The 15808-nt window shown below is 41.1% G+C and overlaps 1 long non-coding RNA gene across 1 annotated transcript in view; it reads right to left on the bottom strand.

Moving 5' to 3' along the window:
• Positions 1-3334: 3334 nt before the first annotated feature.
• LOC110343726 overlaps positions 3335-15808 on the bottom strand; it is a 49272-nt gene continuing 36798 nt past the window's right edge. Inside the window, exon 3 of the long non-coding RNA XR_002386041.1 lies at positions 3335-3707. This is a non-coding gene — a long non-coding RNA (uncharacterized LOC110343726). The remainder of the gene's footprint in view (positions 3708-15808) is intronic.

The raw sequence follows: 15808 nt of genomic DNA on the forward strand, positions 1-15808 counted from the left end.
AAGCAGATGGTGCCATGTGGGTCTTAGCCATGGTGGATGATTGAAGGCAGGAGGCTGAGGACCAGTGTAGACACAGAAAGCACCCTACAGAGGACAGCTCTTCAAGAAAGGGGGGGGGCAGGGGAACAGAGGCAACCACAAAACAGGCAGGCATCCCAGATAATTATTTTGGCACTCCTGCTGAACAACAGATAGAATTTGCAAAACACTGCTGGTGCAAATGAGTGAATGCCTTGAAGAGGAATTCCAGCCCACTTCCTGGGCAGAAGGACACGAACACCAGAGTAACAAGACAGTACTCAGTAGACCGAAATACAGCCAGGCTTTGTGTAAAGCACCGTTCTACCGTTCTGTCACTTTGGTCCCTGGCTGTCATTCTTTTGGGGTGTGTGGAATCCCTTTTAATTGCCTTTTTTAATCTCTCCCCCCCCCCCCGCATATTGCCTCTTTTCCTGGGCAGACAGATTTTCTCTTTTGGGTCAGGCAATATAGTCTACTGCGTTAAGCATACAATTCATTTATCCCTTCATTTGCCCATTCCACATCCTTGGTATGATATATAAAACAGGAGATAATGGCCGCCTTGCTTTAACTTTCATTGTGTGTAGAAGAAAAAATACAGAAGAAATGAGATGCGCACATCCTTACACCCCGATCACCACTGGGTCCTCACATCAAATATATTGCAGATCATTTTCAGAGAAAAAGGGTGGTCATATGAGGAAATGTAATGCTTTATTCCATCATCAGATATGTCTATTGCAAAATGTGGGCAGATTAAAAAGGGCGACCACATCACCTCCAATATTTACCAGGCTTTGGAGTTTTTAAATGAGATGAATAAGACTATGAGACGCAGAAGTCTGCTCAAGTAGCTACATTGGTGACCTATTTGTTGCTGTGACAAAATAACATAAGCAATAAGAAATGTTTCTATGATTCCTTAAAGGAATTTAAGGGAAAGAGAGTTTATTTCGAATTTACGTTCCAGAGGCATTGAGTTCCTCGTAGTGGTATTATGGCAGCAGGAGCAGGAAGCTAGATGCTCACATCTTCAAGCACACTCAGGAATCAGAGAAAATGAAACCGGAGGAGCAAGGCTTTAAAGCCCCCATAAGGTTCCATACCCATCCCAAGCAGCGCCACCAGCTGGAGATCAAGTGTATAAGCATATGAGTCTATGAGGGACATTTTCCACTAGAACCACCACAACCATATCACAAAAAGAGTCCATGACTTAATTATAAAAAGCATGCTAGGCAGCTAAAATGTTCTAGATATACAACGAGCCTAGGTAGCATTTAGATACAAGAGTAGTAGGCAACATGCTCCTTGAAATAGTTGAAATCGGGCTCAACCTTGGCCCAGTTTCCTGTAACGACAAATTTTAGCAGTCTCACAACATGAATCAGTATGGATTTACCTGCGATGTTGGAAACTATGAAAATGGCACACAATAAAAATGGCAGCAATGTGCTTCTCCTTGAATCTCTTGGTAGCCCCTTTTGCTTCCAGGAATGGACTTAACAAAGAAGGCATACACGAGCTCAGCAAGTCTGGGAGCCCAGACCTTGGTTACAAAGGGCAATGGTGCTTTACAGGAGCCCAAAGTGGGAAACATGAAATCAAGAGGTACCAGTTACATTTTCAGCCTCTAAAACAAAACAAAAAGAGCACCTGCCTGTTATCCCTTTTCCCCTTCGCCAGCCTCTCTGCACAGTGAAAAGGAATTTGTAATGTTGCCAGCCTTACTACTTAATGATCTGGACACATCTACACAATGGCCTCCTGATACTGGCCGTTACGAATGAGATTCACGGTATTTATAAATTAGCTCTCTTGCTCCTGCGTATTCCTGAGTTTATCATCATTAAGACCAAGAAATGTTTCTCAACAAAAGGCCCAGGTGCTATGGTGGTAAATATAATAGTGATGCGTGGATACACAGGCAGGCATACTTCCATGGGGGGGGGTTGCATCCATCTTCATTGGTCCCAGAAATATCATTTTCTGATTCTCGAAGTACAGAATGTTTTGAAATGTATTTGTGTATTCATGGATCGCTGGCTGTGTTCGCACCTTTATATTTGGCTAATATTTAAATGTATTTAGGAAACAGAATTCCATTTCAGTCTGCAATGTGCTGTGAGGTATCATAAAGGGAAATCACTTTCAGGCTGTGAGATATAGTACATCTGGGGAGAAAGAGAGGTGCAAAACATCTGTTAGCCCCAAACATTTTCACGGACCTTTCCACTCGCAACAACATTGAGTGTATGGGCAGCTGACCCAGAAAACTCAAATACCTGTAGAAGCACTTAGGATGAGAGAAGGAATCTAATTTTCACATCTTTTATTTAAATTCTTATTACTGCCTGAGCCACGCTTTTGGGCGCTGAGTAACAACTTGTAGAATATATAAACTTGCATGTGTGCCAGTTTTAAGAATGGCCTCAGGCCTCAGACATGTCTGGGAGAAAGAAGTCATACAAGGAAGAAAACAGGGAGAAAGGACCCAAGAGAAGAAGCTATTTTGAGGAATAGTCCAGCAGCTTCATCAGCACCTAATACATTAACTTTCAGTTTCTTATTTGCCTGTAGGCAATTAACCAGTGGATTTCTGTACAGAGGGAACAAGATCTAACCCATATAAAGTGTAGGTCCTAATTTCACAAGTGTTGCAGGGTTTGGCCCAAGGCTAACTAAGCTGTACATCCCAGTTAGTCATCCTTCACAGAAAGTAAACAGGAGCACAGCTGGATGCCATTGCCTGCCAGAATAGCACTGGGATAGAGATGCTATCTCTTGTCCACAAAGGATTCTAAATGCTTCTCTGTTTATAAAGAATGGCGTGTCCAGACACAGAGCACTACTCATGGGTAGAACTCCAAGAAGTTTTAATAGTGGTGGTGGTGCAATGTTGTATTAGTCAGAGATTGCTTGGCTCTGACTAGTTTCAAAGAGAAAAAGCAGTTAAGGGGTGGAAAGATTTGGGTGCATAGCTTTTGTGACTCCAGTCCATGGCTGACATGATGAGGCTCACGTCATTGTGACCAGAAAATCAGGCAGTATGGGAGAGGATGAGATATGTCTTTCAGAGACACACTCCAGTTGACCTACTTTCTCCAATCAAGTTCAGTACTATAATTTCCACTACCTCTAAATGATGCCATCAAAAGATGAATTTATTGATTAAGTTAGAGCTCTCACTTCCCCAAAGTCAGACTTCTGAACACTTCACTGAGCATTTCTGGAGACACCTAATATTCTAAGTCTATAGTGTTATTAATATTAGCCAAGAAGAAAACAATTTCCAAAGTCACTTCAACAAAGGAAAATAATTTATTTGTGGTTATTTCCTAAACTAAAGGAAGCAAAACATAAAACAAAAGCAAGCAATTAATTTTATAATATCTATATTGTCAGTATTGGACTATTGTGTACATGCACAAATGGGTGTGCCTAACTGATAAGGAACTGAATGAAATTAACAGCTGAGACTTCTCAAAGCATCCAGATTCCAGCTGTCACCTGAAATATTAACAGCTTCTTAGGTGACGTCATCTCTTCATCCTGGTGCAGCTGTTGTGTTTCTAAGTCAGAATGAAGAGGTAGACACAATTCTCCGGCAAACTTCACACTGACTAAATAAGTGACTGGTTGACAAACATCCTTGGCCAATGCCCCTGATCCTGGAGACACATAATCTATTGCAATAAAGAATTAAATAATAATTACATATCAAGTTTAGGTAACTGCATAGAACAATCATTGAGACAAAGGAAGAATATCTATTTAAATAGATGAACTACACAATGAGTGAGGGAATGAACTTTGGAAATTTTAAATCCACGTACCAAATCCACTCTGGATGGTGGCTTGAAGCAATCTAGTCTACTACACTAGCAAAAACTTAGAGCCAGCTATTGTCACAGACAGAACATTATTGGCAATTTATTTCAATAAAAACTGTCCTAAATTTAACTCGTTGGAAACCAAAAATTGACCTACCAGAGTTCAATGTCAGTATTTATCTATACTGAATATATATATACATATATATATGAATTTGAATTTACTTCTTTAAAATGTAAGATCGTTTTCCAATCAGGGATTACACGACATATCCCTTTTCTATTACATCATTGAGCATAGTACATTGCAGCATGGAGAGCACACCCAATAAACATGTGTTGAATGACAGCCTGACTAATACACCTGACATTCAGTTTTGAAAATAACATTACAGTCAAACAAGTTGTCATTGGTTTCTGATTGGCTGCTGTATCATAGAGTCTGAGTCTCTGAGGTCATTACATGTGCTGGAATGAGTCCACATTGACCATTCTAAAAGTAATTTACCCTGTGGGTTAGATGGAGCTACAGTATTTCCCAAAGTTTAAAATACTGAAAACAAATCTCTGCTATGAAGCGTTGAAAAAGTAGGATATTTGGAAAGAAATGTTTATTAAATAAGGACATCAGAGTGACACTACCAAAGTTGGACCCATTGCATCTATAAGAATGAAGAATACAACATCATAATATACATGCATGTATTCTTTGTTTTTGCCATTTGATGCCTACGCTGTCTCTAGATTCTGCCTGTAAGGGAGTCATTACCAGATGAATCAACAGAACTTGGACCTCTGGCATTGTACACTACACAAACCTACTTTCTTTATAAAGTTGGATTACCTTAGATAACCTTACAGCAATAAGAAATGAACCAATACAGAACACTATTATCAAGATCAAGGCCATCACTATAACTGTACTTGAAACCATTATGGCATCTTTGAAAGAGTTTAAAGCACAGACTGAAAACTACTTAGATTGTGATAAGCAAAATGTTATGAGCAATTCTGGTGATATATGAGAAGATAGAGAGACTAGAGAAGATCAAAAATATATTGAAGATTGGTGAAACAGCAATGGCAATAAAGGCCATGCTGATGAGGTCTCAGTTGGCAATGCAGATCAAGTTAGAAATTGTTTAAAAGGCCATCTTTGTTGAATCACAGAGGCCTTAGTTGCATTCTATTATACTAAGATGTTACACGAGGTCTGTCTGGGCCCAAATATGATATTTCGGTTATAAGCCTTAGCTCAATTCCAGGAGCTTGAATCTCCTATTTTATTCTAGATGTGGGATAGTTACCTCTGGATGACCTGGCCACAGTGGAAAATGGTTTCTGGTTTGTGTAACAATAGACCTAGGCTACACGCCCGTCATGAGGGCTAGTGGGACGTGCCTAGGGACTGGTGGGATGTGTCTGAAGACTGGTGAGATGTGTCATTACGGAAAGTCTGAGGGCTTGTGTATGTGCATTCTAGGACCATCTGTAGGGTTCAAGGAGGTGTTTCCTAGTCAGTCATATATACATGAAAATAGTTGTCTTCTGCCAGTACCCCACTTTTGGAAAGCAATGTAAGAGGATGCTTGAATAAACCATGGTCTCCAGTATAGACTGAGAGCCCTCCTGTCTTGTTCTTAAAGCCACTGGGTAGCTAAGACTTCCCTGATTCGCACTCCCCGACTCAGGGTCGGACCCAGGAACTGTTTGTCTGGTTCCAAACAAAGCCCCAAAGACATCAGTCTGGAATAGATGGCCCCTGCAGCTTAGGAATGATACAGGTCAGACCCTGGTAGAGGTCAGTGGGGGGAATTTTAAAAGGAAGAATTAATAATGTGGCATGTTTATTACACTCTTTTTAGTCAAGTTTATGGTGAGACTGAGGAACAAAAATAAGGGTGGGGATTTGAGAGACATACACTGCCAGTCGAGGAAAGACATGAGTATGCACAGGTGCATCAATAAAAACTGTATGTTGGAGAGACAACTTGTAAGAAAATGAGCCAAGAGCTTTGCATGAAGAACACAACTAGAGGAGGACACATGGGAATCTAAGAAAGTTTTAATGCTACCCTTCTTATCATAAACCCAAAGAACTTCCAAGGCAGAAGAGTTTTATAGCCCATGGGTGCTCTGAACAGAGCTGCTGACCAAAGCAAGGCCGCCTTGCGACTCTGGCTTTCCAGCAAGCCCTTTATGGTCTTTGCAGTCATGGTGCAAGCACACCCAATGTAGCTCAAAGTACTAGTGTCCACATAGAGTTTCTTTTGAAAACATGTAAAGCATGAATGTTGGTGTTAGGAGACTTCCAAAGAGAAGGCAAAGGAGAGTTGTAGATGTCAAGCAGCAGTTTGCCACAGATCCACAGAGTCTTGAGGCCCTGCAATAGGCGGAGCTAACTAGCGGATCTGTGATGTCACGTTGAACTTTCTGTAAGGAAGGTGGACAGGAGTGTGCTACACCCACTGGAAAAGCTACCAACATCCGCACAAAGCCCAGAGGCAACCATGTGTGGAAACAACCTGCCCAGTCACATGGGCTAAGCACCCTAAGCACTAGGAGGCCCATCCTTCACTACAATGTGCACAAGACACAAGATTTGAGAGCCTCCCTGGGTCTCAGTTTTTCTTTGTGTTCATTACTCCTTTCTTCTTCCTTCTTCTCCCTTTTAGAGTAAAACTGTTTGCTCTGTACCCAGAATGCAGTTGTATCTTGGAAGCATAATTTGTTTTATTGTATACCAGTGTATTATTAGGAAGTTTCCCCTGAGATAAGATGGGAATTTTCATTTGGAATTTTGAATGGTATAGAAACAGGCTTTAGGACTATTTGGGTTACAACTAATGCCCAGTTTGCTCTGTGAGAAAGACACAGACCCCAGAAAACATATAGTTGACTATGTCTCCAAGAGGTCAAATACTGAAATTTTTGGTCTGTAATGGGTAACAAAAAGTATGGAACTTTAAGAGGTGGGTCTGTGGGGAGATACCTGGATCATATACGGTTACTGCTGCCCTTAGATGAAATAGAGTATTATTGTGGAGCTCCTGATTTAATTTTCAAGGAGATTTGTTAACAAAGGCCAGAACTGGCCTTACCAGAATCTCTCTCTGGGTTTCTTTTCTGTAATGTGATCATTCACTCTCCCCAACCTTCCTGAAAGTTGTTGAAGATGACCCTGTAATGAAGGCAAACGTTCATCAGTGTTGGAGAGATGGAGGAGGGGCACTTTATCATGCCATGGAAACTTTTTTAACTTGTAAACTCTTGATCTAAATGAATAAGTTTTCTTTACAAGGCTAGCTTCCTATAAATATTTATGTAATAGTACTACAAAACGGTGATGTATAAAGCCCTCCCATTGTCTTCACACAGTATTCTGTTTCTACTTACGTCCCACAATTGCATTAGTTTTCTGCCTAGGTTATTTCCCTCTTTCTTTTTCCATCTCAGTGTTTCCCTGAGCAAGTGTTACTTCTCTCTCCTGCACCCTTCCCTATTTCTCCATAACTTGAAGAAATTGCTGCCTTTCTGGAGCCTCCCTTGGGTTTTAGACATGTGTCTCATGTGGATTCCTATGTTTTACTGAACTGTCCTTATATACTTTCCATTTTCTCTGTCTGCAATTTCTCTAAGGATAAGATCTGCCTGAAAAGTTTGATTCATCTTTGAAAATCCCAAGGATCCTAGCATCTTTGAAACCTTCAAGGCTCTCACAGAGAAAGGTTCACTGTAAATGTTATTGAATTAATTTTCCGTTAATTAGTCTATTTATAGATGAATTTTAAAAAGCTCTGCTATCTATCTGTCACTCTTCAAGATCACCGATGCAGTCCCGGACAAAGAGAAAACTGCTAAAAGCAAGAATTAGGACACAAATAGAGTGTGCCTAGAAAATGGTCCCAGGAACTAAAAGGGCTTTGTAAATTTACAAAATACCTTTATTTTTCACCCTGGCTTATCCTATTATCAATGTTACTTTCCACATGGATTTCATTTTCTATTGGGCCTTGTGATGGCTGGGCACAATAGCCAGTCAATGTTATTTCCCTACAGGATTATAGCTCCATAAAAGTCAATATTACAGATAAGCAACCTAGCGTCTATGGAGTAGACCTAGCCAGTAGTTATAGATTTTTCCTTCCCCATTCTTCTGTGTACAGAGAAGATCCCACTAGTGGTTAGAGCTTACCTTGTTCTAGAGTCTCAATCAATTCTTTAAATGAGATTTTTTTGAGGTATAAGTCTAAGTACAGTTCATTGTGCTAGCCTGACTGCACACAGAATGCTCTAGGTTCATCTCCTCTCCTTGGTGCCATCAGCATTTGCTTGCTTACCTCCATAGTAGCCTCTGTGCATATCCACAAGTTTGATAATGAAAGCAAGGAATAGCCACCTTCCCATCTTTAACAGCAGTGGGGTCTGATGGGAAGAGATAGGAGTATCTCTAGAGTCAATTGTTATTATGTGTTCAGGAGCTTGGAAAACGTTTAAGAAAGTATCTTCCTGACTGGTGAGAAAGTAACCCAGTTATAACTATCTGTACTTACTAGAGGGCTGTTTAGTATATTATATAGCTTGCAACCTACTGGGCAATTCTTGATCTCCTCTACATTCTCAACCTAGACAGATAAGGCTTCCTAGACAAGAACTTTCCCTGAAGTCATCGATTTTTCCCTCCAGTCAAGATTCTCTTTGTTTGCCGTGCATGCCAATTCTAAGGCAAAGAGTCTCCACTTTTATGCATGTGCTCTCAGTCTCTGGAACCTCTACTAGAATTAAGTAAGTCTGACAGCACACTCACAGACAGGCAGTTCTGTTGCGAAGAAGAGGAAGGTGTGCTGTGTAGAGTGAAAACTGGAAGTGCAGTAGTGGGGTGATTTCCTTAGACCAGAGTGTCTAGAAAGTGCTTGGCTTAATTAGGAGTAAATAACACCTGGTTACTCCAAGATTACTGAGTCCTCATCTGCAAGGGATAGTCTCTGAGGTAGTCTCCTCAAACAAATTTTGAAATAGTTTTAGGACAATTTTTCATTACAGCTTTTTAGAAATACACTGAGACTGACCCAAGCACCAGGGTCCCTGATTCCTTGCCATGAACCCTATTCTTACACAGGGGGAGATGCTAGGGGTCCTGGTTATGAAGCAAGTTACGGGTTTCAAGGTGGGAATATGGCTGACAGATAAAATTCCCCACACTTAGAACCCACTTAGAGAAGCTGGAGGCTATGGATAAGCCATTGGAATGGCCCCTGTTGGACATCTTTGCACAGGCCATACACATTCCCACCTTATAACATGTCCTTTCCTAGCTACCTCCCTATATTTCAGGTAAATTCCAGAATTAAAAAAAAAGTTGAAGAGATTTTTCTATTAACTTTGATTCATTTGCAGAACTTCAGTTTCTCTTGTGACGTTCTCTGGAATGTATATATGCTGACCATGTTCACATTTCTAACCCTATTGCCTCCTTTCACCAATATTGATACTGTTTCTTTCCCCTAGCAACTCTGTTACAATCTTATGTTTCCTCATTCTCTTCCCCTTCTTCTTTCTCTTCAATTTCTTTTCTTTTTAAGATTTCACTTATAAGCAAAGACAGAACATTGAAATTTTAAATACAGACATTCTTCTTGGTCCTTTTCTACCCTGCTCCAAACCGTCTTTATGTTTGCCCATTTGAACCTAGTAGCTGAAAAGTTGCTGCTCTAGCCTACCAATCCTCATTTTCCTCCCTGCTTCTCACTACACAGCATTTCTATGGTCTCAAAAGCTAAGGCTCTCTCATTCCTAGCAAAGCTTAGGACACTGCCCTCATCTATGCAATGGAGAAGTTGCATGGGATGAATGCAAGATTATGGCTTCAATTGGGATTGGGGAAGGGGGGATGGGGGATTGGTGGGAGGCAATGGGAGGAGGGGAGGGAGAGGGAAAGGGACCTGGGATTGACATGAGAAGCAAACTTGTTTCTAATTCAAATTTAAAAATAAAAAAGACATAAAAATTGTTATAAAACAAAACAAAAACAGAAGTGCATGGAATTCCTACAGAAAGATCAGGTTCCCCTGGGAAACCAGCACAGGACTGAATGTGGGTGTCTGTTAGGAGACCTTGGCAATCTATGGAACCTCTGGTAGTGGACCAGTATTTATGCCTAGTATTTGAATGTCCTTTGGGAGCCCACTCCACATAGAGGGATACTCTATCAGCCTACATACACAGGGAGGGTCTAGACCCTGCTCCAAATGATGTGACAGACTTTGACAATCCCCTTTGGAAGGCCTCACCCTGCCTGGGGAGCAGAAAGGGGATAGGATAGGGGATTGATCGGTGGGGGCAGGGGAGGAAGAGAGGGAGAGGGAGAGGGAACTGGGATTGACATGTAAAGCAAGCTTGTTTCTAATTTAAATAAAAAAGAATATTAAAAATAAAACAGGTTTCCACAAAGGATGGTCAATGGTGTTTCACTGCAGTCATGTTTCACAGCTGCTCACCTCAAGAAGGAGGAACACCCAGCTTGCTTCCTTATCCAAACAGTCAAGCCGCAGGCTTGATAGATTTTAGTTGTTTCTGTAAAATTCTTAGTGAATACACCTCACACCTGAAGAAAGACAGCTGAAGGTAAGCCTCGGTGTTTTCCCTCTTCCTTTTCTGATCCTCTGCTTTATTCCCTCCACAATAAAGTGGCATTTGGAATGAAAAACTCCAAACCCAGAGAAATAAAGACTGGGATGATGAAATGATAAGATCCAAAATGAGTTAAGTTGTAAAAGCTATACCAGGACACAACAAGGGTAGAGAGAGAAAGGGGGACAGCTGTAATGGCAGAGGAAGAGGAAGGAAGGAAGGAAGAAGAAAATGGAAAGAGAAAAGCCAGGGGGAGGAGGAAAGGATAAAGAAAGAAAGATGAGAGAAGGATGTAGGGAAAATGGGAGAGAGAGAGAGGAAGAAAGCACGTGGGACCTGTGATGCTTGATTTTGATACAAAGGTGAGTTGTCAGTGCGAATACTGGATGTGTTCGTTTGGCAGAACCAGGATTTAAAAGACAGAAACTCAATTCAGTTGTTCTTTACTCTAATAAAAAATTTTGCTTTATGCCAATGGAAAAATGTATTTCCCTCTGCCGATAAGTGCCAGCGTCTAATCTGAAGTCTTCAATAAAACAATGACATTAAATAATTTAACCTGGGAAGAGCTATTCACTTCTACAAAACAATATATGGATTTTGGATGGATCAAACTTAAAAATGGTAGAGAAATCAAAGGGAGTAGGAAATGTGCTTGGAAAACAAAGATTTCCACCATTCCATATAAAAGAATTGCCTTAGTCCCAGGGAATTGAAACACCCACACCAGACATCCACCTTGACAAGGTTTGAGTTCAAATGCACAGCAGACGTCTTTCGCTGTTATGAGAAAATGGTATCAAATAGAGACACCTAAACTAAGAATTCATCAATTCTCTGTCCAGACAATGAATTGGTACAATCAAAGAGGTGCTCACAGCAGGACTTTGAGGCACCTTGTGGATTTCCCTGGTCATATGGAAAGAATCTGAACCATGTGGTCACAGACCCAAGTGCCACTTCAAGTTTTCCACAAACTAAAATGTTGTCGTCTTAAAGTATTTATTCCCAAAGAGACTTGGTGGTTTTCACTGGTAAATTCAGATGGTGACACCTTAAAAACCATAAAGGCAGGCATCGTAGAAACATACGGTAAAGCAATTATTCTCCTCATATGACTTCTCTCAGTCATTTACATTTCTTCTGCTCATTGGTGTCTCATCAAAAGCAATGCAATTATCTCTGCCAATTCCAAAGAGACCTATTTCCTTCTACACCCTCATAAAATGCTCTATAGACCAAAAGTTTTGAGGACCACTCACTTGGGGCTCTCTTTCTTCCCCTCCATTAGCACCTCTATTAATCATCTAGGCCAGTGGTTTTCTATTCAAGCTGAACATTAAAATCACTCAGGGAGCTAAAAACAACAAAGCAAAAAGCACAGGCTTGAAAAAAAAACTAATCCCAGACCCTACTCTGCACCAATTAAATTTGAATCATCGTAGACTGGTACAGGCTTTCATATGCTTCATCTTCCCAAGGTGATTCCAGCATTAAGAGCCATCATTCCAGATACATCTTGGAAGTTTCCTGGGAAATATTAGCTGGTCAGTCTTCTTCCCACAAACCCAGAGACTGACACACAGGGTCTCATTAGGAACAGAACGTTCACCCCCAAAACGAAGCAGCCGAGGGAACCATGGCAAGGGAAAGCCTAAGGTTATCACAAGCCCAATTGTCATTGTATTTCCACTCATTGCAGCAAGACTTAAGTAGCACAGCTCCATCTTTGCAATCCTTGTAGTTGGCTCATTGTGTCCTTACACCAGGCAGCCACTGCCCAAGTTGAATTACAGTAAGAATGACATTGACTTCACCATAGTTATCACACAGATTGGAGGGGGAAGTAGATACGTAAAGACTCCTTTAAATAACACAGGGATATGGGCACAGCGTTGTACAAACAAAGGAGGATTTAAAATGTACAGATGCAGTTTCAAATGGACTCTGCCACCTTTAAGTCAATCAAGTATCCTTGAGAGCTCTAGTGTCACAGTTTGAATCCACGGTTTCCCCCATAGGCTCATGGTTTGAGTGGTGATACAATTGTGAATGGTTCTAGAGCAGGAAGGCACACCCAGATAAGGCGGATCCCAGGTAACTCCATGGGATATTTTAGCTACTTCATGGCTCGTTTCTCTCCTGTCCACACACACTCCCACTGCCATGAGGTTCTCCTCAAGTACGTGGGACTTCAGTAGACCATACCCTCTGAGACCGTGGGCCAAAATGAGTCTGTCCTTCTTAAACCATTTAATCGGGTATTTTGTCACAGGGCTAAGAAAACACGAACAGCCTTAGTTTCCTATTTGCTAAAATATAACAGCACAAACAACCTTGAAATACCTTGAAAACCAGATAACTATAAAGACACCATGTGTCAAGAAGAAAATCAATGCTGACAGGAAGACAGTCAAGCAGATGAGTATGTGGAGATGCAGCTTCTTGGAAAAACTCTAATACTTGGCATTGTAATTTGAACTGGAAAATAGATGCTCAAAGAAAAGGTGGTTATTATTTATAAATTTATCTGAAATCATAAATCATAGAGGAAAGTAGAGAAAGACAGTTGCTATACAATACTAATCTCTGAACACCTGGCACCTACCATGGACTTTTTCTACAGACACATATTTAACAGGGCTATTCTCAATTTAAAGTTCCAACAAAACATCACCACGGAGATACCCAAGTGATCACAGCAACAGCTCGTGGCTAGGAAACACCATTCTCATTCCTATTCTCCTCATCATGTTCCACAGGGTGAAAAGAGAAAGCCAAGAAGCACCTCACCCAGCTTTGCTTTGACAGGGTAGAACTGGCTCCTCCCTTCTCTTCTCTCCCTAACCTGGTTATGAATATAATGGCCATAGCCATCTTGAGACAAGAAGGAGCAAATTAAGAAAATAACAAAACTCATCCCTGATAACATTAAGCCACTGAACCCATCCCTGTCCCTGCTCACCTCTGGACAGGCTGTGTGAGAAGAATCCATCCCAGTTTGCATAATCAGGATCTGTAATCAAGTATTGCATTACTTACTGCTGAATACTATGCTCACTCATAGATCAGAATTGGCTTCATGTAAAAAAATTCAGGTTTGAGTCTGAGAGGCCATCACCCGCAGGTCTTAAAATCAATACAGCTAAACACATAATGGTAATCTATACACACCAAGAGATGGACCTTTGTTCCACAACCAAAGCAGACATGAGCCGAGAACTGTTTGTAAGATACAAAGTTAATTCTTTTCAGGGAGAAAATGGAGTGCCACAGCTAGACCCAGTGAAATGGCATCACAAGGGTACTGACCTTTTATTCCAATGGTAAAAGCATCTCCCTTAGAGACTGCTTTCTCCATTTCTGAGTAATCCGGGCTCACTAACTGTCACCACCACACAGCATGGCTTATCATGCCCTGTATCTGGTCCTCACTTTTCCATCAGGAGTAACATTCCCACTGAATATCTTCCATCCTCCAAGATGTCCACATCATCCCACAATCTGCCTTCTTCCTGAAGATGTCCCTGATCTCCCCCTACCATGAATTTCTCTCCTTTAAGTTTTAAAGCTATTTAACATTTTAAAAAGATTTATATATACATGCATGAGCATGCTCTCACACAGAGATACACTTATAAACACATCCATAAATCTGTATATATGCACTCATATATATATACATATATATGTACTCAAAACTTCATACCCATTCATGCACCGTCATATACATATATTCATGTTTACACATATTTTACACATACACCCACATATATTTGTACACTTACACATGCCCTTGTTTTCACACACTTACCCACTACCTCAAATGTCATATATCTAGATTTAATTTTCCCCAATCATAAAATAAATCAGAACCTGCTGTACACTTGCCTTCTGTATTTTACTATGCCAGGACTATTGCTGCATCTACACCAGTATGAACAGGAACAATGCGAGGAACCTTCCCCGTTCAGGAATGCCAAATTTCCTGGAGTCTTCCTGGGGCACAACTATGCCTTTACTAATATGTCAGTTCACAACGTGAGAAACTCTGGTGGGTCTCTGAGGAGACATCATCAAATGACACATCTTGACAGCTTCTGCCTTCTCAAAGCCACAAAGAAGCCACTGACTGCACCATTAGCAAAGGTGGACTTGTCTGACTGTGCATGACACAGGGACAAGGGAGAGAGGAGCCCCACTGTTGGGTAAGGTCCTCCCAGGAAGGCTGGCTCTTACATATACCTGCACCTCTCTTGCCCCCGTGACCACAGCTGTGTTCTCTCTCTTGTCTCAAAGCAACTAGCCCTCTCCTTTTTCTTCTCCGTTATCCTCACATTTCAGGTTCACTCTTTCTCTGTGAACTTCTTTCTGCTCATGGGTCATGATTTGAAATACGTTTTTGAACTCTGTGTCTGTTCATTTATTTAAAACTCTCAAAGTTTATTTATCAGTATCCTCTTTACCCGATAAGAGGATTGAGGGCAAACTGGGCATTCCACGGCAAAGGCCCCGGCAGAAACAACATTTGCCCATATCCACAGCGTGTTATTGCAGAGGAGGACATCAAACCCCAGGAGATTCATGCATTGACTGGCCCCTTGCACTACATCAGACAGGCGAATCAATTCTCTGACAGCAACTAGACATGACGAATTTCAGGAGAGTGACAGAACACCTGATTAATTCGTTCTACAGAGGAATGACAATAAAAAGATAAAAAGTGGAGAAACAGAAAGGATGCAAAAATGAAGAAGAAATGCCAACTCTCTCAAAACAGTGTTAGCCAGATATTAGATTTAGTAGTGAATTTTAGTGTCCTTTTCCACCCAGCCCTACCATGACTTTCTGTTGGCTGGGAATTTATTTCAAGGCCTTACCAATCATATGCTAAAACCTACATCACTAAAACATCTTCTGGGAGGACAGGGAGAAATCCAATCTAGGATTGAAAGCTGCAACTGTCATAGATAAAATATACTGTTTGAAGACCGCTATTGAATCAGACACTTGGAAGAATTATTGCATAGTCGTCAGAACTTCACATAAGTTACTAGCTACTACTCACACCCCTTCAAGGGGTTGCCTTTCTAGGGACCCCAGAGAAAAATTTGATCACAAGCTTCTCCCATAACTACTCCCCCGTGGTGCTGGGCTGCTATTACAAGAGTCCCCTGCAATGGATTGGCTAAATGATTTCTACCAGGAATGGCAGATGTAAAGAATTGAATCCCTTTCCTTCTGAATTGTCCATTAAGCAAACTTACAACATTGACGAAATATGCTGTAGACACAGAGGAAGCACTTCTCACGAAAGAAAACTA

Source organism: Mesocricetus auratus, unplaced genomic scaffold (assembly GCF_017639785.1).
Source record: "Mesocricetus auratus isolate SY011 unplaced genomic scaffold, BCM_Maur_2.0 Super-Scaffold_100015, whole genome shotgun sequence".
NCBI classification, from domain to species: domain Eukaryota; kingdom Metazoa; phylum Chordata; class Mammalia; order Rodentia; family Cricetidae; genus Mesocricetus; species Mesocricetus auratus.